The sequence below is a fragment of the Elaeis guineensis genome, chromosome 6 (assembly GCF_000442705.2).
Source record: "Elaeis guineensis isolate ETL-2024a chromosome 6, EG11, whole genome shotgun sequence".
Lineage (NCBI taxonomy): Eukaryota > Viridiplantae > Streptophyta > Magnoliopsida > Arecales > Arecaceae > Elaeis > Elaeis guineensis.
This window is the reverse complement of record NC_025998.2, coordinates 133,011,520-133,034,540: the sequence shown is the minus strand read 5'-3', so window position 1 is coordinate 133,034,540 and position 23,021 is coordinate 133,011,520. Positions and strand designations below refer to the sequence as shown.

At 45.7% G+C, this 23,021-nt stretch overlaps 1 long non-coding RNA gene across 1 annotated transcript; it reads left to right on the top strand.

Annotated features, from left to right (window-relative positions):
* The first annotated feature begins 1,040 nt into the window (after window positions 1–1,040).
* On the top strand, window positions 1,041–18,044 carry LOC105046399 (uncharacterized). Its single transcript, XR_832263.3, has 3 exons — window positions 1,041–1,148; window positions 15,965–16,142; window positions 17,872–18,044. It is a non-coding gene; the product is annotated as an uncharacterized lncRNA (long non-coding RNA).
* The last annotated feature ends 4,977 nt before the right edge of the window (window positions 18,045–23,021 follow it).

Sequence of the window (23,021 nt, the reverse complement as noted above, 5' to 3'; positions counted from 1 at the left end):
TTATTTAGAGCTTGCTGGACTAGCAAAGAGCTAGTATGAGTCATAAAAAACCAACTGATAACAATTAATTATTTGGGACAAGCAAGAACGTGCAGAATCCATCTATTCAAGACACTCGAGACCATTCAATAATCCAATGTTCACTACTTCACTCTACTTGAACAGAAAAGAGCAACTCATTCCTCGCCGAATTGGCCAAGTAATGTGACAAGCCGACACTATAAGAATTTTTACAAAACTTTTATGGCAACAACAAAAAAAATTCTTGCCAAAGATGTCATATTTGGCGAGGACACAGTCGAGTCCTTCCCAAATATTTTAGAATCATTTTTTTTTGACTAAGATAGCATAGTTGCCATGCCAAAAGTTAGATATTTAGACAAAAATATTGCATGTCCTCTCTAAAAATAATAATTTTAAACAAGAATATTGTAAGTTCATGCCGATAATTTTTTAGATTTAAATATTTCAGAGCTAATTTTTTTGACAAGAACTGCATAGATATCTATATCAAAAATTAGATATTTAAATGAGGACATTGCATATCCTTTCCAAAAATAATGATTTTAAACAAAAATATTTTAAGTCCTCATCGAAAATGATAATTTTTTTGATTTAAATAATTCAAAGCTAACTTTTTGGCAAGGACTGCATAAAAGTTCATGCCAAAAATTAGATATTTAGATGAGGACATTGTGCATCCTTTTTCAAAGTAATAATTTTACAAAAAATAATTTATATTTTGCTGGATGTGATAATTTTCGGACCAGAACATTATATATCCTTACCAAAACTAGTATTAAATACCAAAATTTTTGATGTTCATGGTTCCAATTTCTCTTGAACTTATAAATAAATAATAAATAATATAAAATTTTTTATTATATTATTATTATACTTAATTATTTTATAATTAATATTAAATTCTGTAATTAATCTAATTATCTATCTAATAAGGCAGCTGATAGAATAATTATAGTATTTATCATTATTTTGGGAACTAAACCGCCTCCCATCCTTCTCTAATTTTTTTTGGCCATGCAGGATTCTTCCCAAAACCTACTTTAATACTTTTTGATGGTAATTCTGCCCAAAACCATCTGGTCCTTGGTTTCGCTCCGACCTCTCTTCTACTCCAACGACCAGAGGTAAGTTTTTTTTTTTTTTAGTTTTTCATGGATGCCCACAGAACCTAGGTGGGAGATCACCCTCCTCTTTTCTCCCATTAGAAGAGCATGGGAAATCACAGAGGAGGCCGGCGGATGGGGAGTGAGAGCCGGGAAAAAAAAAGCAAAAAAAAAATGGAGAGGGAGCAGCAGGAACCGGCGGCGCTGCGAGGGGAGGGAGTAGATGGAGGGGGAGAGGGAGCCAGAAGCTGAGGGGTCGAGGGTGAGCACGGAGGACGCCGGTGGCATCACAAAGCTTGCAGCGGAGGGGAGGGAGCAAATGGAGGGAAAGAGGGAGCCGATAGTCGGGGGAGTCGAGGGCGAGTGCGGAGGACGCCGGCGGCGTCACAGAGTTCGCAAAGGAGGGGAGGGAGCAGACGGAGGGAGAGAGGAAGTCGGCAGAGTCGAGGGCGAGCGCGGAGGTCGGCGGAGTCAAGGGAACAGTCAGAAGGGGAGGGGGTGAGCCGGAGTGCCGGCGGGGTCGACGGTGAGCACGGAGGAGGCCGGCGGCTTCTTGGTCAGATGGAGAGGGTGAGGGAGACGGAGGGGTTTAGGGCTCTGTGTGGGTTTAGCAGAGTAAAGGGATTTGGGGGAAGAAAGGGTATTTGATTTTATTTGAATGTTTTATTTATTTTATTTTATTTTGTAACTTCGGAGGTATGCATAACTAATAATTAATTAATTAATCAAAAATTAATAGAGATCGTTAATAATTTTTTTGGTAAGATAGTTTGTTTGTTTATGTTTTTTTTTTATAACATTGTTTTGCTAATATAGAAATGATGGTGTAATTTATTTTGTAGGAAATTGATACATTGTAATAATGATATATGTGATTTATTTTGTTATACAGGATCAATTCAATAATGACTATCAGTAAATAATGGATAAAAATTAGGGATAGACGTCAATCTGAATATATACAGGAAGTTGTGACTTTTATTAATTTTGTATTTGAGTATTCTTTGACATAGGATGCAATTCAATGTCCTTGTACCAAGTGCAGAAATGTAGATTTTAAGGAAAAGCTTGAGTTCAAGTTTCACTTATTAAAATATGGGACTATGAGAAATTATACAATATGATACTATCATGGAAAAGAGGATAATTCTACAGAATTGGATGATAATTATGATGATGATGATGATATTGTAGGTGATGGGGAGCTTGATATGGATGACATGATTGGATTGGTGAATGATGTTTGCGGTAGAACCATTGAAAATATTGATTTTGATAATGAGCATAGTAAATATAATTTTGGTGATGCATGTATGTCTGAAGAATTTGACATTGAAGCTATTAAATTTTACTATATGTTGGAAGAAGTCCAAGAGATATTTTATCCCAATTATGAATATTCAAAATTATCAGTTATCATTAAATTGCTTCATCTTAAGTAGTTTCACAAATGGACCAATAGTTTATTTGATAACTTACTTGAATTATTAAGAATGCTAACTCCTGATGGAAAAAAAAACATTGCCCAATTCATATTATAGTGCAAGAAAATATAGTGCTGAATTTGAACTTAATTATATGAAGATAGATGCTAGTAAAAATGATTATATAATTTATTAGGATAAATATGCTGATGCAAGTAATTATCCAATTTGTGGCTTGTCTAGATGGAAATCCATTTGAGATAAAAAAAGAATATCTCTCATAAAGTATTACGTTATTTTTCATTAAAGCAGAGGTTACAAAGATTGTATCTGTCAAGCAAAACAGCATCCAATATGAGGTGGCATAAAGAGAAGCACGTGGATGATGGGGTCATGAGACATTTGGTGGGTACTATTGCTTGGAAGTTATTTAACGAGCAACATAAATCATTTACTGATGATCCTCGAAATGTTAGACTTGGTCTTACTTATGATGGATTTCAACCATTTGGGAATATGAGCTCACAACATAGCATTTGGCTAGTTCTTTTAGTTACTTATAATCTACCTTTTTGGATGTATATGAAAGAACCTTATTTGATGTTATCGCTATTAATACCCAGTCCCAACTCTCCTAGTATGGATATAGATGTGTATTTACAACCATTGATTAAAGAGTTGAAAGAATTATGAGAAATGAGTGTAGAAACTTATGATGCTCACACGAAACAAAATTTTAGTTTACATGCAGCTATATTATGGACTATTAATGATTTTTCTACATATGGTGATTTATCGGAATAGTCAACAAAGGGTTATTTGGCATGTCCTTATGGTCATAAAGAGCCATGCTCTCTTACATTAGAAGGAGCATAAAAATTATGTTATATGGGCCATCATCGATTTTTACCCCAAGGCCACAAGTGGCATAGAAACATGAAGTCATTTGATGGTAAAAAGGAAGATCGATGTAAACCAATTTCACTTACTGGTGATGAGGTGCTTAGAGAACTTAATATGTTTTCTCAAAGGCCATTTGGTAAGGGTGCAAAGAAAAAGTATGATACAACAAATAGTGTATATAATTGGAGAAAGAAAAGTATATTCTTTGATTTATCTTATTGGCGCACAAATATATATGTTATATCATAATTTAGATATTGTACATATAGAAAAATATTTGTGATAATGTATTGAGTACAATTATAAACATTAAAGGCAAAATAAAAGATACATCAAAAGGATGCTATGATTTGCTCAGAGTGGGTATAAGATCAGAGCTTCACTCAATTTCAAGTGGAGCAAATGTGCAAATGCCTGTGCACGCTATATATTATCCTCTGAAGGGAAGAAAATAATTTGTAGATTTTTAAATGAATTGAAGGCTCCGGATGGATATTTTTCTAATATATCCAGATGTGTAAATGAAAGAGAGAAAAAATATCAGGAATGAAGAGTCATGACTATCATATACTTTTGCAGCAACTTCTTCCAATTACAATACATGGATATTTATCTAGAGATGTTTGTAAACTACTCGTTGAGTTGAGTGCATTTCATAGAGACTTGTGTTCTAAGAGTATGAAGTTAAATATTTTGGATCGACTTAAAAAGCAAATTGCATTAACATTATGCAAGCTAGAAATGATTTTTTTACTAACTTTTTTTGATGTGATGATATACCTAGCTATGCATTTGCCTGAAGAAACCAGATTTGCTAGGTCTATACAATATAGATGGATGTATCTAATTGAGTGATACCTATACATCTTGAAAAAATATGTGCGTAACAGAGCTCGTCCAGAAGATTCAATCGCTGAAGGTTATCTTGCAGATGAGTGCTTAACTTTTTGTTCAAGATACTTGGTGGGTATTGATATTAAACTTAATCGGCCTCCACGAAATGATGATGAACATGATGATTACCCCTTAAATTGTAGTTTGGACATATTTTTACTAGGAGGTCGTCCATTAGGATCACCTAAGCAACATTATCTGAATTCAGAAGAAAAAAGACAAGCTCATTTATATGTATTGAACAACTATGAAGAGGTTTGGCCCTTTATTGAGTAAGTTATTTGATTTATTTATCTTTCTTTATATTTGAACAATATCTAAATATGAATTTAAAATCTTTTTTTTATAGACAATTTAAAACTGAACTACCGAATGGGAGTGAAAATTATTTACTGAAAATATTTAATTTTGAATTCCCAGAATGATTTTATAATGCTATAAGTGACTTTTAAATTTTATAGTTATTATTTCTAAAAATATAGTAATTTTTGTGTATCAAGTTTTCTAATATTCAAAAATACATAGGTGTCTATGTTGCATGTATGAAAAGATTTAACTGATGACTTGTACAGTCTTGCACAAGATCTACTTGCCATAGCTACTTTATATAAGGGTTATATTGTGAATGACTTCAGATTTCATGCTCGAGAATGTGAAGAATGTAGAAAAACTCAAAATAGTGGAGTGTTGAGCCGAGGAGATGATAGTTCTTTAGATAAAGAATACTATGGTATCTTGATAGATGTTTTTGTACTATATTATGTGGGTGGAAAATGAGTTACTTTGTTTAAATGTGATTGGTATTGTTGGGTACAAAATACCCACGGCCGAAGCTCTCAGCAGGATTAGCCCTTGCGAGCCCCGCCCGGCCTCCTACGGGAGCCGGGCTTCGTCGCCAACGTCAACTGCCGGTAAGATCCGCCCGGACTCCTACGGGAGCCGGGCTTCGTCCTCGACTCCAACGGCTACAGACAAACTTCGTCCGGACTCCTACGGGAGCCGGACTCCGCCAACAACCTCAACCGCAAGAAGACTCCGCCCGGACTCCTACGGGAGCCGGGCTCCGTCCTCAACATCAGCTGCCGATAAGCCTTGTCGGACTCCTACGGGAGCCGGACTTCGCCTTTAGCTTTAATTGCAGGAAGACTCCGCCCGGACTCCTACGGGAGCCGGGCTTCGTCCTTGACTCCAACGGCTGCAGACAAACTTCGTCCGGACTCCGCCAACAACCTCAACCGCAAGAAGACTCCGCCCGGACTCCTACGGGAGCCGGGCTCCGTCCTCAACATCAGCTGCCGATAAGCCTTGTCCGGACTCCTACGGGAGCCGGACTTCGCCTTTAGCTTTAATTGCAGGAAGACTCCGCCCGGACTCCTACGGGAGCCGGGCTTCGTCCTCGACTCCAACGGCTGCAGACAAACTTCGTCCGGACTCCTACGGGAGCCGGACTCCGCCAACAACCTCAACAGTAAGAAGATTCCGCCCGGACTCCTACGGGAGCCGGCTCCATCCTCAACATTAGCTGCCGGTAAGCATTGTCCGGACTCCTACGGGAGCCGGACTTCGCCTTTAGCTTTAATTGCAGGAAGACTCCGCCCGGACTCCTACGGAAGTCGGGCTTCGTCCTCGACTCCAACGGCTGCAGACAAACTTCATCCGGACTCCTACGGGAGCCAGACTCCGCCAACAACCTCAACTGCAAGTAGACTCCGCCCGGACTCCTACGGGAGCCGGGCTCCGTTCTCAACGTCAACTGCCGGTAAGATCCGCCGGGACTCTTACGGGAGCCGGGCTTCGTCCTCGACTCCAACGGCTGCAGACAAACTTCGTTCGGACTCCTACGGGAGCCGGACTCCGCCAACAACCTCAACCGCAAGAAGACTCCGCCCGGACTCCTACGGGAGCCGGACTCCGTCCTCAACATCAGCTGCCGGTAAGCCTTGTCCGGACTCCTACGGGAGCCGGACTTCGCCTTTAGCATTAATTGCAGGAAGACTCCGCCCGGACTCCTACGGGAGCTGGGCTTCGTCCTCGACTCCAACGGCTGCAGACAAACTTCGTCCGGACTCCTACGGGAGCCGGACTCCGCCAACAACCTCAATCGCAAGAAGACTCCGCCCGGACTCCTACGGGAGCCGGGCTCCGTCCTCAACATCAGCTGCCGGTAAGCCTTGTCCGGACTCCTACGGGAGCCGGACTTCGCCTTTAGCTTTAATTGCAGGAAGACTCCACCCGGACTCCTACGGGAGCCGGGCTTCGTCCTCGACTCCAACGGCTGCAGACAAACTTCGTCCGGACTCCTACGGGAGCCGGACTCCGCCAACAACCTCAACCGCAAGAAGACTCCGCCCGGACTCCTACGGGAGCCGGGCTCCGTCCTCAACATCAGCTGCCGGTAAGCCTTGTCCGGACTCCTACGGGAGTCGGACTTCGCCTTTAGCTTTAATTGCAGGAAGACTCCGTCCGGACTCCTACGGGAGCCGGACTTCATCCTCGACTCCAACGGCTGCAGACAAACTTCGTCCGGACTCCTACGGGAGCCGGACTCCGCCAACAACCTCAACCGCAAGTAGACTCCGCCCAGACTCCTACGGGAGCCGGGCTCCATCCTCAACGTCAACTGCCGGTAAGATCGCCCAGACTCCTACGGGAGCCGGGCTTCATCCTCGACTCCAACGGCTGCAGACAAACTTCGTCCGGACTCCTACGGGAGCCGGACTCCGCCAACATCCTCAACCGCAAGAAGACTCCGCCCGGACTCCTACGGGAGCCGGGCTCCATCCTCAACATCAGCTGCCGGTAAGCCTTGTCCGGACTCCTACGGGAGCCGGACTTCGCCTTTAGCTTTAATTGCAGGAAGACTCCACCCGGACTCCTACGGGAGCCGGGCTTCATCCTCGACTCCAACGGCTGCAGACAAACTTCGTCCGGACTCCTACGGGAGCCGGACTCCGCCAACAACCTCAACCGCAAGAAGACTCCGCCCGGACTCCTACGGGAGCCGGGCTCCGTCCTCAACATCAGCTGCCGGTAAGCCTAGTCCGGACTCCTACGAGAGCCGGACTTCGCCTTTAGCTTTAATTGCAGGAAGATTCCGCCCGGACTCCTACGGGAGCCGGGCTTCGTCCTCGACTCCAACGGCTGCAGACAAACTTCGTTCGGACTCCTACGGGAGTCGGACTCCGCCAACAACCTCAACCGCAAGTAGACTCCGCCCGGACTCCTACGGGAGCCGGGCTCCGTCCTCAACATCAGCTACCGGTAAGCCTTGTCCGGACTCCTACGAGAGTCGGACTTCGCCTTTAACTCTAACTGCAAGTAGACTTCGTCCGGACTCCTATGGGAGCCGGACTTCGCCTTTAGCTTTAATTGTAGGAAGACTCCGCCCGGACTCCTACGGGAGCCGGGCTTCGTCCTCGACTCCAACGGCTGCAAACAAACTTCGTCCGGACTCCTACGGGAGTCGGACTCCGCCAACAACTTCAACCGCAAGTAGACTCCGCCTGGACTCCTACGGGAGCCGGGATCCGTCCTCAACATCAGCTGCCGGTAAGCCTTGTCCGGACTCCTACGGGAGTCAGACTTCGCCTTTAACTCTAACTGCAAGTAGACTTCATCCGGACTCCTACGGAAGCCAGACTCCGTCTTCTATTCCGACTGCGGGAAGACCTCACCCAAACTCCTACGGATACTGGACCTCGCTACCGACTCCAACCAAACTTCGACCGACAAGTCTGGACCCCCTGGCAGGCCACAGTAACGGACAACACTGCTCAACTCCCTGCGGCGGACCCTACGCAGCTCCATTACTCCCTGACAGGCCGTATTAACGGCCACGATTCTGCTCCACTCCCTGCGGCGGATCCTGTGAGATCCCACCACTCCATGACGAGCCACGACAGCGAACGTCGCTCCACTCCCCGTAACTGACTCCACGTGGCGCACCCCGGTGATAGCCACGGGTCCACTCCACTACTCTTCGCAGCAAACTCCACCTGACCCTGGGCAGCCCACTGTCAGACGGTTACAGATGTCGCTATCAGGCTACTGCCCCCTCCGCCTATAAAAGGGGACCCCAGATACGTTATTCTATAAGCTCTAATCTTTCATCTAAAAACTCTGCTAAATTCTCCATTCGAGCACTCCATTCTTGTTGAGGCAGAGAACTGACTTGAGCGTCGGAGGATCTTGCCGGAGCAACCCCACCTCCGATTTAGACTTCCTTTGCAGGTCCTGCGGCGACCGCGACTTCCCCGACTCCAGCTTCTCCAGCGCAAGTGAATTTTTGCACCAAAAGGATTGGCGCTAGAGGAAGGGCGCTGTGCCTTCGCAGTACCCTTGTTCTTAAAGGAGCGCTCAGCGGATACACCTCCGATCATCTTATCCGGCACCCACTCCTCCTTTCCTCATCTGATGTCTTCTCGCGAGGCCTTCGCACAACTACCTCCGGCTATGGTCGCCGACAAGGAGTGGCCGGACGATCGGCCTCTTTCGGATTCCGTCAACACCATTTCGGGGGGATCCCAACGGGAGGCAACCAACATACCATCTGTATCCCCCAAGCGGCAAAAAATTGAAGAACCCATAACCTTTACCGAAGAAGACACCCAGGGAGTCCAATTCCCTCATAACGACGCGGTCGTAGTTTCCTTGAATATAGCAAATTACGACATCCGTCGCATTCTTGTCGACAATGGAAGTTCGGCCGACATCTTGTTCTACGACGCCTTTTCAAGAATGTCTGCTCTTAGCGGTCATCTGAGGCTGATTTGCTCCCCCCTGGTGGGGTTTACCGGTGATGCCATTCCGACGGAAGGAATGATAGCTTTGATTGTGACCGTGGGTCAATATCCAAAGCAATCCAGGGCTCTAGTGAATTTCTTGGTGGTGAAGGCGCCATCCGCCTACAATGCAATCCTTGACTGACCTGGCCTCAATGCCCTCCGAGCTGTCGTTTCGACCTACCATTTAAAGTTGAAGTTCCCCACCAACCAGGGGATCGGAGAGGTCCGGGGAGACCAGGCCCTGGCCAGACACTGCTACAACATCGCTTTGCAAAGAAGCGATCAGGCTGACCCCTGTCCCGTCGATGGACTAGATGCTCGCGATGATCTCACCGAAGAAAGGGGCGGCCCAATCGAAGATCTAGTACCAATCCCTTTGAATGATGGGAACGCGGAGCATGTGGCGCTAATCGGCTCCAACCTGGGGGGAGAGGCCTTACAACGCCCATATGAGCCCCCACAGCCCTGTTAGGGACAGGAGGAGAACCTCGCCCTAACTTGAGCAAAGTCGAAGGCCCGATTCCATTTAGACCGGATGGGGGGAGAGGCCTTACAATGCCCATATGAGCTCCCACAGTCCTGTTAGGGACAGGAGGAGAACCTCGCCCTAACTTGAGCAAAGTCGAAGGCCCGGTTCCATTTAGACCGGATGGGGGGAGAGGCCTTACAACGCCCATATGAGCCCCCACAGCCCTGTTAGGGACAGGAGGAGAACCTCGCCCTAACTTGAGCAAAGTCGAAGGCCCGGTTTCATTTAGATCGGATGGGGGGAGAGGCCTTACAACGCCCATATGAGCCCCCACAGCCCTGTTAGGGACAGGAGGAGAACCTCGTCCTAACTTGAGCAAAGTCGAAGGCCCGGTTCCATTTAGACCGGATGGGGAGAGAAGCAAAGTCGAAGGCCCGGTTCCATTTAGACCGGATGGGGAGAGTGTTGGGTACAAAATACCCACGGTCGAAGTTCTCAATAGGATTAGCCCTTGCGGACTCCGTCCGAACTCCCACGGAAGATGGGCTCCGCCTACGACTCCGACCCCAAGGGGGACTTCGCCCGGACTCCTACGGGAGTCGGGCTTTGTCGCCAACATCAATCGTCGGTAAGATTCATCCGGACTCCTACGGGAGCCGGACTTCGCCTTTAACTTTGATTGCAGACAGACTCCGCCCGGACTCCCACGGGAGCCGAACTTCGCATCTGATTTTGATTGCAAGGAACTCCGCCCGGACTCCTACGGGAGCCGGGCTCCACCTGTAACTCCAATCACAGGAGGGTTCTGTCCGGACTCCCACGGGAGCCGAACTTCGCCTTGACTTCAGCGAAGAAAAACTCCGAGCGAAAAGGAAAAAGGAAGGTAACGGACTATGACAGCTATGATTGGAAAACAGACAGCAATCGAGGTACAAAAAACTCTGTCACCGCAAGGACTGGGGGCTCCCACAGGGAGTCCCAGCTTTTGAGGAAGTCTTCGACACAAAATAGGACAACCTACTTAGGGTGACAGAAGCTCGGATCCCCGAACTCAAGCCCTAGGAGGGACCCCAGACCCGATTGGCCCCAAGCAAGCCCGCAGCCATTGACGGAAAAACGACAACCAGGTATCTGCGAACGGCGTAAAAGTTGAAAAGGAGCTTGGCAAATAACAATCCAACACAAATAAAAGAGACCGTCGACGACCTTGGGACAACGTGAAAAAGAAAAGAAGAAAAGAAGGAAGAGAGAAAAAAGAAAAATAAAGAAGTTCGACAGACGACTACTCGATACAAGATGCAGACGAGGTAACAAAATCTCCTTTTCATTTTTCAACTGACAAGATGTACGTTACAAGACCCGGTGGGCCAAAAAAAAAAATGTGTATACATCATTGCAAGTCTCGCTAACACAGTTTGAAAAGGATGCACCGGAGGCCACTTCAAGCTGCCAACTTCTCTTTCCAGTCGTGTCGTCCAGTACGTGTGATGGGCTCATCGGCTTTCGCCCCGCCTTGTTTCGCTCCACCTCCGAAGTCCCAACCTCAGGGGGAAAAGGATGGGATAGATTCCCGGGGACGGTAAGGGCAACGGCAGCGGCGACGAAGACTTGTTTCAAGAAGAACCGGAGTCACCCTGGGGGCAACGGTGGCGCCAGAGATATGCGTCATCACCGAATACTCCGTGGTAGCCATCATCCAAAACGCTCCGGCAAGGTCGGCATGCGCTACTTCCACCGCCCCCGCAACAAGTTTTACTGCCCCACCGTCGACATCGACCGCTTCTGGTCCCTCGGCCCCGACGGCATCAAAGATCCTGCCACAGCTTGTGACGACAGCTCTGCCCTCTTGACCGGTATCACCCCGCCGTGCTACTCCGAAATTCTCGGGCAGAATATCTTTACCGGCGGCCCCCGTTATTAAACCCTGTTGTTGAAGGAATTCTTCCTTGAGCCCCCTTTGAGACGACGGGGATCCTCAGCGGCCACTTGATGACCGGAGAACTCACCGGCCGCTGTTCTCCTCCTCGCCTTCCTCCAAGCCCTAGACATCCCTTCGAGGATGGCCTCCGGGGTGGAGGACATGACGTGGGAACCCCTTAGAGAAGAATCGAAGAGCTGAAGACGGCAAGGACCGGTGCGGAGGAAGTGGCTGAGTAGCTAGGCTCTCAGACGGAAGAAAGGTGCCGTCCTCTCGGCAGGATGAAGCCCCGAAGGAAGAGCAGGGGGTTTAAATAGCCAACGGATCTTAGCGCAGTTATGGCGGCGGGCGTCCCTAGGCCAACTGGTGCGTGCCACGTGTCCCGCGTGTCCCACTCGCTGCTATCAAGGATTGACTGTTCGCAAATTTCCGTAATACGATGCTTGGGATCACGTTTCGACGGGAGTTTCGAAAAGACTCTTCAGGTCGCCCTAACCGGAAAAAGGGCTCTGACGTGCGCACATTAAATGCCAACATATCCGAGGGCGGTTATGCGCAGGATTCGAGGGGATAACTTCGGCCATCTCTCTGTACTTCCTTCATTCGAACTTCAAACTCGGAAGTAGGGGGACTAGTGTTGGGTACAAAATACCCACGGCCGAAGTTCTCAGCAGGATTAGCCCTTGCGAGCCCCGCCCGGCCTCCTACGGGAGTCGGGCTTCGTCGCCAACGTCAACTACCGGTAAGATCCGCCCGGACTCCTACGGGAGCCGGACTTCGTCCTTGACTCCAACGGCTGCAGACAAACTTCGTCCGGACTCCTACGGGAGCCGGACTCTGCCAACAACCTCAACCGCAAGAAGACTCCGTCCGGACTCCTACGGGAGCCGGGCTCCGTCCTCAACATCAGCTGCCGGTAAGCCTTGTCCGGACTCCTACGGGAGCCGGACTTCGCCTTTAGCTTTAATTGCAGGAAGACTCCGCCCGGACTCCTACGGGAGCCGGGCTTCGTCCTCGACTCCAACGGCTGCAGACAAACTTCGTCCGGACTCCTACGGGAGCCGGACTACGCCAACAACCTCAACCGCAAGAAGACTCCGCCCGGACTCCTACGGGAGCCGGGCTCCGTCCTCAACATCAGCTGCCGGTAAGCCTTGTCCGGACTCCTACGAGAGCCGGACTTCGCCTTTAGCTTTAATTGCAGGAAGACTCCGCCCGGACTCCTACGGGAGCCGGGCTTCGTCCTCGACTCCAACGGCTGCAGACAAACTTCGTCCGGACTCCTACGGGAGCCGGACTCCGCCAACAACCTCAACCGCAAGAAGACTCCGCCCGGACTCCTACGGGAGCCGGGCTCCGTCCTCAACATCAGCTGCCGGTAAGCCTTGTCCGGACTCCTACGGGAGCCGGACTTCGCCTTTAGCTTTAATTGCAGGAAGACTCCGCCCGGACTTCTACGGGAGCCGGGCTTCGTCCTCGACTCAACGGCTGCAGACAAACTTCGTCCGGACTCCTACGGGAGCCGGACTCCACCAACAACCTCAACCGCAAGAAGACTCCGCCCGGACTCCTACGGGAGCCGGGCTCCGTCCTCAACATCAGCTGCCGGTAAGCCTTGTCCGGACTCCTACGGGAGCCGGACTTCGCCTTTAGCTTTAATTGCAGGAAGACTCCGCCCGGACTCCTACGGGAGCCGGGCTTCGTCCTCGACTCCAACGGCTGCAGACAAACTTCGTCCGGACTCCTACGGGAGCCGGACTCCGCCAACAACCTCAACAGCAAGAAGACTCCGCCCGGACTCCTACGGGAGCCGGGCTCCGTCCTCAACATCAGCTGTCGGTAAGCCTTGTCCGGACTCCTACGGGAGCCAGACTTCGTCTTTAGCTTTAATTGCAGGAAGACTCCGCCCGGACTCCTACGGGAGCCGGGCTTCATCCTCGACTCCAACGGCTGCAGACAAACTTCGTTCGGACTCCTACGGGAGCCGGACTCCGCCAACAACCTCAACCGCAAGTAGACTCCGTCCGGACTCCTACGGGAGCCGGGCTCCATCCTCAACGTCAACTGCCGGTAAGATCCGCCCGGACTCCTACGGGAGCCGGGCTTCGTCCTCGACTCCAACGGCTGCAGACAAACTTCGTCCGGACTCCTACGGGAGCCGGACTCCGCCAACAACCTCAACCGCAAGAAGACTCCGCCCGGACTCCTACGGGAGCCGGGCTCCGTCCTCAACATCAGCTGTCGGTAAGCCTTGTCCGGACTCCTACGGGAGCCGGACTTCGCCTTTAGCTTTAATTGCAGGAAGACTCCGCCCGACTCCTACGGGAGCCGGGCTTCATCCTCGACTCCAATGGCTGCAGACAAACTTCGTGCGGACTCCTACGGGAGCCGGACTCCGCCAACAACCTCAACCGCAAGAAGACTCCGCCCGGACTCCTACGGGAGCCGGGCTCCGTCCTCAACATCAGCTGCCGGTAAGCCTTGTCTGGACTCCTACGGGAGCCGGACTTCACCTTTAGCTTTAATTGCAGGAAGACTCCGCCTGGACTCCTACGGGAGCTGGACTTCATCCTCGACTCCAACGGCTGCAGACAAACTTCGTCCGGACTCCTACGGGAGCCGGACTCCGCCAACAACCTCAACCGCAAGTAGACTCCGCCCGGACTCCTACGAGAGTCGGGCTCCGTCCTCAACATCAGCTGCCGGTAAGCCTTGTCCGACTCCTACGGGAGTCGGACTTCGCCTTTAACTCTAACTGCAAGTAGACTTCGTCCGGACTCCTACGGGAGCCGGACTTCGCCTTTAGCTTTAATTGCAGGAAGACTCCGCCCGGACTCCTACGGGAGCCGGGCTTCGTCCTCGACTCCAACTGCTGCAGACAAACTTCGTCCGGACTCCTACGGGAGCCGGACTCCGCCAACAACTTCAACCGCAAGTAGACTCCGCCCGGACTCCTACGGGAGCCGGGCTCCGTCCTCAACATCAGCTGCCGTTAAGCCTTGTCCGGACTCCTACGGGAGTCGGACTTCGCCTTTATCTCTAACTGCAAGTAGACTTCGTCCGGACTCCTACGGAAGCCAGACTCCGTCTTCTATTTCGACTGCGGAAGACCTCGCCCAAACTCCTACGGATATCGGACCTCGCTACCGACTCCAACCGAACTTCGACCGACAAGTCTGGACCCCCTGGCAGGCCACAGTAACGGACAACACTGCTCCACTCCCTGCGGCGGACCCTACGCAGCTCCATTACTCCCTGACAGGCCGTATTAACGGCCACGATTCTGCTCCACTCCCTGCGGCGGATCCTGTGCGATCCCACCACTCTATGACGAGTCACGACAGCGAACGCCGCTCCACTCCCCGTAACTGACTCCACGTGGCACACCCCGGTGATAGCCACGGGTCCACTCCACTACTCTTCGCAGCAAACTCCGTCTGACCCTGGGCAGCCCACTGCCAGACGGTTACAGATGTCGCTATCAGGCTACTGCCCCCTCCGCCTATAAAAGGGGACCCCAGATACGTTATTCTATAAGCTTTAATCTTTCATCTAAAAACTCTGCTAAATTCTCTGTTCGAGCACTCCATTCTTATTGAGGCAGAGAACTGACTTGAGCATCGGAGGGTCTTGCCGGAGCAACCCCACCTCCGGTTTAGACTTCCTTTGCAGGTCCCTGCGGCGACCGCGACTTCCCCGACTCCAGCTTCTCCGGCGCAAGCGGATTTTTGCACCAACAGGTATGATGTCCAACATCGAGATATTGGCTATAGGATAAATCAGTATGGGCTTATGATGGTTAATACTAGGCATCGGTTGAAAACAAATAAATCATTTATATTAGCTTGTCAAACAGAGCAAGTTTTCTACATTGAAGATCCTAAGGAGTCAAGTTGGTTTGTTGTTATAAAAAATCAATCTCGAGACTTTTACAATATGTCCGAGGCATCAAATAAGGATACAGTTGGGAGTATTTTAATGGATGATGAAGATGTTGCATACCAACAAGTAGAGTATGATAATTACAATCGTGCTTTGAGGTCATTGGATGATGATGATAAAATTGCTGTATTAGATCGTGATGATGTTGTACCTGAACAAGTACCTAGTAATATTGCACGGCAGATGCAATAGCAAATGATGGATAGGAGAGAAGCTGAAGATGACTTTATTATTGATAATGATGCGAGTGAGATGGATGAGGTAACAAGTGATGAGGGTATAAGTGATGAAATGTTTGATGCTTGAAGATTACTACTTAAATTTAATTCATTATCATTAATGATGATATATACTATTGATTACTAATTAGAATGCCAATTTAAGATATGTGCTTAGATTTTTGGGCTTATACTTATGTAAATTATTTTAAATGAGTCATCTATGTATGTTTACATTTTACTTGTTCTAATGGTTTTAACTTGTTGATAATGTATTTATTTTAGATCATGCCAAAATATAGGGTGGTGACTGCATTATTTGAGACCCAAAGAAGAGAGGAAGTAACATCAATCCAAAGAGATGAACAAGTACAAACAACAACTCCAATTAATACACTTGGTACCATACAAAGAAATAATTCAACAACTGATGGTGATGCTTTACTTACTGTTAGTAGTGCAGGTATGTGTTATCTACTTTTATGTGATATCTATTTGATATTTTATGAATCTCATGTCTAATTAATGAACTAATTTTTTTGAAAATATTTCTATTATGATAATTTCTTGTAGTACCAAAAATAGGAGAGGAAGATATAAATCTCTACATATTTAGAAAGATACTCATGGAGGATAAAAATAATTAGTAGTGGAGATTGCTTTAGGTTCATCAAGCGTTATTGGTGATAATGCAAAAAGATTTAACAATTATTGTGGACTTGTTCTTAAGAGTACAATAGTAATACCAATACGTCCTTAGAAAGAAATTGCGGCATAATATGGTGAGCGTATGTGGAATCAAGTTCAGATAAATCAATTAAATTTATCCTTTTATATTAAGTATCCAACTAAATATTTTATTTAATTAGTTGATATATAGTATATCTTTTATAATATAATATATAATACAGGAGTACTTGGTATCCAAGACAATGAAATCAAGTTACAAATGACTGCTATTGAAGAGATGCACCGAGAGTATGGATATTGGAAAGGTAGACTTTCTACTTATTATAAGAAGTTTCAAATCGATAAAGAGAGATTGAAAAATCCTCTCAAAGACTTGACTCCAGATATGTGGAAGTAAATGGTGGAGCATTTCAGTTCAGAAGCATATAAAGTATTAGAAATTATGTTAATAATTGCTATAATTATAGGCATATCATATTAACTTGAAATATATGCATGTCAAGTAAATATGTTTTTTTTTATTTAAAATTTATTAAATATTGATTATTTTTTATTTGTTAAAATTAAAATTACAAGGCCAAAAGTAAGAGAAAAATCAGAAAACTATAAAGGGGCAAGGTGTAGGCATACCACGAGACCAATTTGATTTGTGGAGTATGAGTATAATATAGTACATTCTTCCATATACAAAATAATCATCAATATTTTTTTATAGTTACTTAATTTTATTGATACTTATTAGTGAACTTAATTTTTTTATCATTACAGATAAAAAAGAATAATGGACAAATGCCAGATGCAGCTAAAATTTGGTTTCATGAGCAAACTCAAAAAACAAATGAAGGAAACATAAAATTTGTTGATAAAAGATCTGCCGATGTTCATGTATGTATACTTACTATTATAAAAAATATTTGAATGTATAATATATACTTCTATTATTGTTTACGATCTACTATAATGTAGTGTAGGAAAAATTGAAGGATTTTGTTGACCAACAATCGCAGCCAGATGGTACTCAAATGAGGCGAGATAAGATGCTAGTTGAGGTTTTAGATACAAGATTAGGACATTTTCGTGGCAAGAGGTCAGGATGGAGGAGTTATTCTGAAGGTGCTCCAAGCTCTCGGTTTGCATATCAACAAAGGATAGCAGAACTTGAGGAGAATTTAGAAACTCTGTGTAATTCAATAGAGACAGAGAGTTCGAATGGAGGAACTTTTCCAACAGCGAATGGAGTAACAACTTGAACAAAGAATGCAACAACAATTTGATGAAATATTTAGAATACGATGTAGCAGATGTTTCAATATATGCCATCGAAAATGTCAGCTTTTCAATCTCAACAAAGGATAAATGATTTTTATAATATTTTATCTGATAAAACTCTTGCTTTAAAATGACTTGTATTACTAGTTAGTATTTAATTCATTTCTTTAAATAGAAATAAAACAGTAGTTTATTGACTATGAATATGATTGTTTCTTGTTAAATTTTTGTAGGATGAAAATGATCATGGACTTGGACGTGAAAATGAAGAATGATGGGATGCAATGATATAAAGATTTTAATATTATTTTAGAGCTTTTCTTTTTGACATTCTAAAGTGATGATTTAATTTTTGTTTGAATTTTATTTGGATTATGTATATTTTGGAGCTTAATATTGGACTATGTATTTGGTGCAGATTTAGTTTTTATTTGAATTTTATTTCTTAGATTTAAAATATGTTTGTTTAGTAGTACTTTATTATTATGATGGATATTAAAAGATGTAAATTATAATTAATGTGATATTAAATGTAGGTCTTGAAGTTATTATGTATGTGTATATAGATAAAATACAAAGGATAATCTACTAGGAGTGTCTATGCTAAAAGTCCAGCTTAAACAAGGATTTTTCTTGCCATAAAGATAGTAAGGCATGTCTATGCCAAAAAAATCTATATTATAACCTTAAGTAAGGATTTCTCTTACCATAAAGGTATTACTCATTATTATTAATAAATTTTAGCTAGGATAATTCTTGTTACAAATTTAATATTTTTGACCTTGAACAAGAATTTGCATTGTCAAAAGGATAGTGGTTACATTTTTATACTCGGATTATCTTGTCAAAAAGTTGAATTTAATTTTTAGCTGGAACTATCCTTGCCAAAAAATTGAATATTTAATTTTTAACGCAGGTTATTCTTATCAAAAAGTTAAATATTTAATTTTTAGTTTCGACTATCCTTACTAAAAAGTTGAATATTAAATTTTTAGCTTGGACTATCCATGTCAAAATATTGAATATTTATAAATAATTATTTTTTATCAAAAAAAATGACAAAGATGTTTTTTTTTTTTTGACAATAATTTTTGTCTTTATCAATACATCAATTTTTGATAAGGACTATATTTGTCCTCGTCTAAAGAATAGACAATAACCATATAAGTAAGGACCTAATAAAGATTTTTTGTCCTCGCCAAAAGTATTCGGCTAGGACATTTTGATGTTTGGCAAGGACAAAACTTCTTGCTAAAAGTTTATTTTTTTTGTAATGCGATATTTGCCAATAAACACCAGTAAAAGTTCTCTTAAAGAAAATTCTGAATACCATGCGCTCAATTATCTTAATAAAGCTTGTGGAATGCATGTTTTATAATGTTTGTTTGAAACAAGTAAACAGCATTAAAGTAGATTTGGTTAGGGTGTCGCCATCATGGACAGCGGCTCTATGAAGGAGATGATTATTAATTTATTCTTGTTTAAGATATTTAACTAGGTGCCAATTAGGATCGTCTAAGTAGACAACGTCACATCGAGGTGACAATTAATAGAAATCTGCAAGGGAGATCACAGACACGGCACTCAACTATTTTTATTTTTATTTTTTCCTTTTTGGTATGCATGGTTTTCTTTGAATTATCATTAATAGGATGGTGATCTTATACATCATGTGGTTGGTACCCTTCTCCAATCATATTAGGCGGTTTCAAGTCGTATTCAGATGCTTCTTGAACTTTTGGGATAGATGGAGTCACATCTAACACAAAATACGTACATGCGACCAAGTCTAATGTGGAGTTGAGTGATGATTACCTTAGAGCATGGATAGTGTGGAGCTGTGCGGGCAGGGGAGGGGAGCTTGCATCCAATCCCATTCTTGAAGCCTCCGGATAGAGAGTACATGTTAGGGTCTCTCTCACACGCACGCGCTGATGCATGCGCGCATGCACATAATATATAATATTTTATTATTTTTATTTTAAATAAAATTTTTATAGTCGATCGATTTTGAAAAAAATTATAATCAAATTATCATTATCTGCCGTATATCTCCCATCCAAAAAAAAAAAAATTCTTCTTTTTCGCACCCAACCCCCTTTCGGTGGCTCCGTCCTTACGCTTGCACCCCGACCTCTCGCCCCCGCTCTGCCCCCTACCCCATCCTCCTGCCCCGACTCCTGCATCCCGACCCCGACCGCCTTCACCTCGATCCCCTAACATCTACGCCGCCCCTGCCGCGGCCCCCCCTCCCCAAGCATTTGCACCCTAGGCCCCCGCCCCGCCCCGCCCCCGCCCTCGCCCTCGCCCTGATGCCTGCACCTCGACCCCCGATCGCTTGCACTCCGGCCCCCACCATCCACACCGGCCCTGCAGCGGCCCCGCCCCACCTCTCCCTTCCTCCAGCTCCGGTGCCACCAATCCCCCTCCCTCCCCTCTCCTCTCCTCCCTTTTTTTCCCTCTCTCTACTTCTACTTTGTGATCCGTGAGATGGGAGATAGTGGCAGACGATGACGGTTCGATCATAATTTTTTCTATTACGGTGATTACTGTGAGCACTTCGGATCAACGTTATATCATAACATATGTCAAGCTCACAGATTATTAATACGACCGCTGACCGCCGTATGAGCTGAGGAGTCTATCTTCATATTGAGCTGAGGCATCTCCAAGGTCTGACCTATATATGAACTGTTCAGCTGACTTATCTCTTTGACGTGTGCGATAGCTGTCCATCTCGAATAAGATAAGATTTGGCACAACCATCTCCCCTAATCTCATGGGAGCATTTAAGGACTGAATTATCTCGTCCAATTTGGCATATTTAACGGCCTGACAATCTCGGGATCATGCAATCTCACAGCTAATAACCTAGCTATTCGATATTTTTCTATATAAACAATCAGAGCTCTGAGGACCAAGGTAAGTTCAATCAAACCCCTCTTAGAGAACTCGTTGCTGCTTCTTTATTTTCTATTTTTTTGATTTGAGCATCAGACGGTCCTCGTCGGAGCCACAATCTTCAGTTTAGAACTTATTTTGTGGGTCGCTCCAGCACCAACACTACCACTCGAGGTTTCTAGGTATCTGTCTCCCGACTCCGACCGATTTAAGCAGCAACAGATAGAGGAAGGGTCTACATTCGCATTTATGGCTCCAAGACGGACATCTTCTCAGCTTTCCAATGCCGCCGCATCCCAACAGATGACCAACCAGGCTGACAATCAAGTTCAGCCGCTAGTGCCGAAAATTTCTCTATCGGTTCAATCGATCGTCCTACCACTGGTTCAACTAGTCTTGCCAGCGCCAGTTACGAACGATCAATTTGGTTAGCTCTTCCAACAAATTCAACATCTGACGACTGCAGTTCAAGCGGTCCAAACCTTTCTCGTGCCCTTTCAAGCAGTGCCACAGCCTCCTCAGCTATTCTTGCACCCCCTACAGCGGTGCGTCATGCGATTCTCTCGATGGTACTGCCTGTGCCTTCTACAGCAGCGCCCCCATAGAATCTTATTTTATTTGCGGCTCCACAGTCACTACCTCAACCAGAGCTGCAAGCACCTCCTCAAAGTCTGGAGAGGAGATTAACTCATCAAAGTCGCCTTAGAACCCAACAGCCGGCCAGGTGATGCTCTCCAAGCCCATAGTCGGGCCATGACTCAACCCCCGAACATCGATCTCCTCTACGCTCCGAGACTGATACTATCCATGAAGTTGACTTTGAAAGATGGTTCCAGGAGCTCGGCCAGCAGTTGAGCTAGAAAATTGAATAGGTCCTTAATAATAATGGCTCCTCGGTGCTGCCTTACGAAGGGTATAACAGCCAGCCGCCCTTCGTCCTGAGGTTTGTGCAGGAACCACTCTCCTTGCACTTCAAACTACCTTAGCTAGAGGTCTATGACTGGACCATCGACCTCGTCGATCATGTGGAGACCTTCGAGGCAGTCATGCTTTTTCAGGGATCGTCGGATGCAATCTTCTGTCGAGCATTCCCTCCAACTTTTAAAGGAGCCGCTCGGTAGTGGTACTCGAGTTTGAGGCCGACGTCTATCCATTCCTTTGAACACTTATGTAGGTCTTTCATCGATCATTTCATCAGCAATCAGTGACAGCAAAAGCGGTCCGACCACCTTCATACCATCAAGCAAAAGGAGGGCGAGTTGATTCGCTCTTTTATGAATAGATTCAACATGACGACCCTGGAGGTCCAAAATCTAGATCAGTTGACCGTGATGGCAATAATGATGAGTGGTCTTTTGAAAAATAATATAAAAAAGTCATTAGTTAAGATTTATCCTCTGGATCTCTTGGATATGCTTACCTGTACGGAGAAGTATGCCCACATGGAAGAGGCCTTTACCGATGATACTCTTATCGGTTCAGCCACGATGGGACGCAGCAAAGAGCACCATCCAAGGTGAGAGAAGAAAAGACACCATCACTCCCAATCTCCATCCCCGAGGCAGAATAATGGGGGTCGACATCGTCGATCCCGCAATCCTCCTAGAAAGATTCAAAAACCATCACCTCCTTGGCTGTACGATAGCTGCACACCCCTGAATGTTCCTCAGAGGAAGGTGTTGTTACAAGTAGAACCTAAGTTACTTGAGCCTCGACTGATGAGAATAAGATCGGAACATCATTGGAACCTGAATAGATACTACTTTTATCATCGTAACCATGATCACAATACTAAAGACTGCCACCAGCTCCGCGACGAGATCGAGAGGCTTGTTAGATAGGGGCGGCTGAATCATTTTGTTCGAAGAGCGTCCCTCAACATCGAGCTCTGAGAGTTCAGCAGCTGCCCCCTTTGCCTCAGTAGCATCTCCCTCAACCTCAGCTGCAGCAAGCACCAGCACGACAGGAATGATAGTAGGGTGGAGGGCAAATGGCGAAAGAAGAGGGATCCATCCGAGAAGAAATCCATATGATTACTCGGGGGTCATCTGAAATTTGAGCCGAATGGTGAAAATTGGCCCACATCTAGATGAGGTAACCAAATTCCAACTAATTACTCTTTTGCAAGAAAATGCGGGTCTTATCTCCTGATGATCAACTTTGATCTGGTGATCTAATGATCGGTAAGTCAAAGTCTCATAGTCTACCGAGCAGGCGTTAGAAGGAAGACTATTGCCCAATCGAGTGGATGAAGTAGAATGCCTAAAAGCTTGTAGACTAAAGCAGCTCGATGGAACTCCAATATCAAGGCTATAGAACTCAACGAATCTTCACATATATCACCAATGATGTAACTATTTTCTATGGAAATAAAATTTACAGGGCTATCAGTTTGTAATTGGCACCCGAGTTCTCCAAAAGTCACTTCCTCTTTCTACTCAAGATTCTGAATTATAACTACGGTCAACTAATGTGAGGGCTA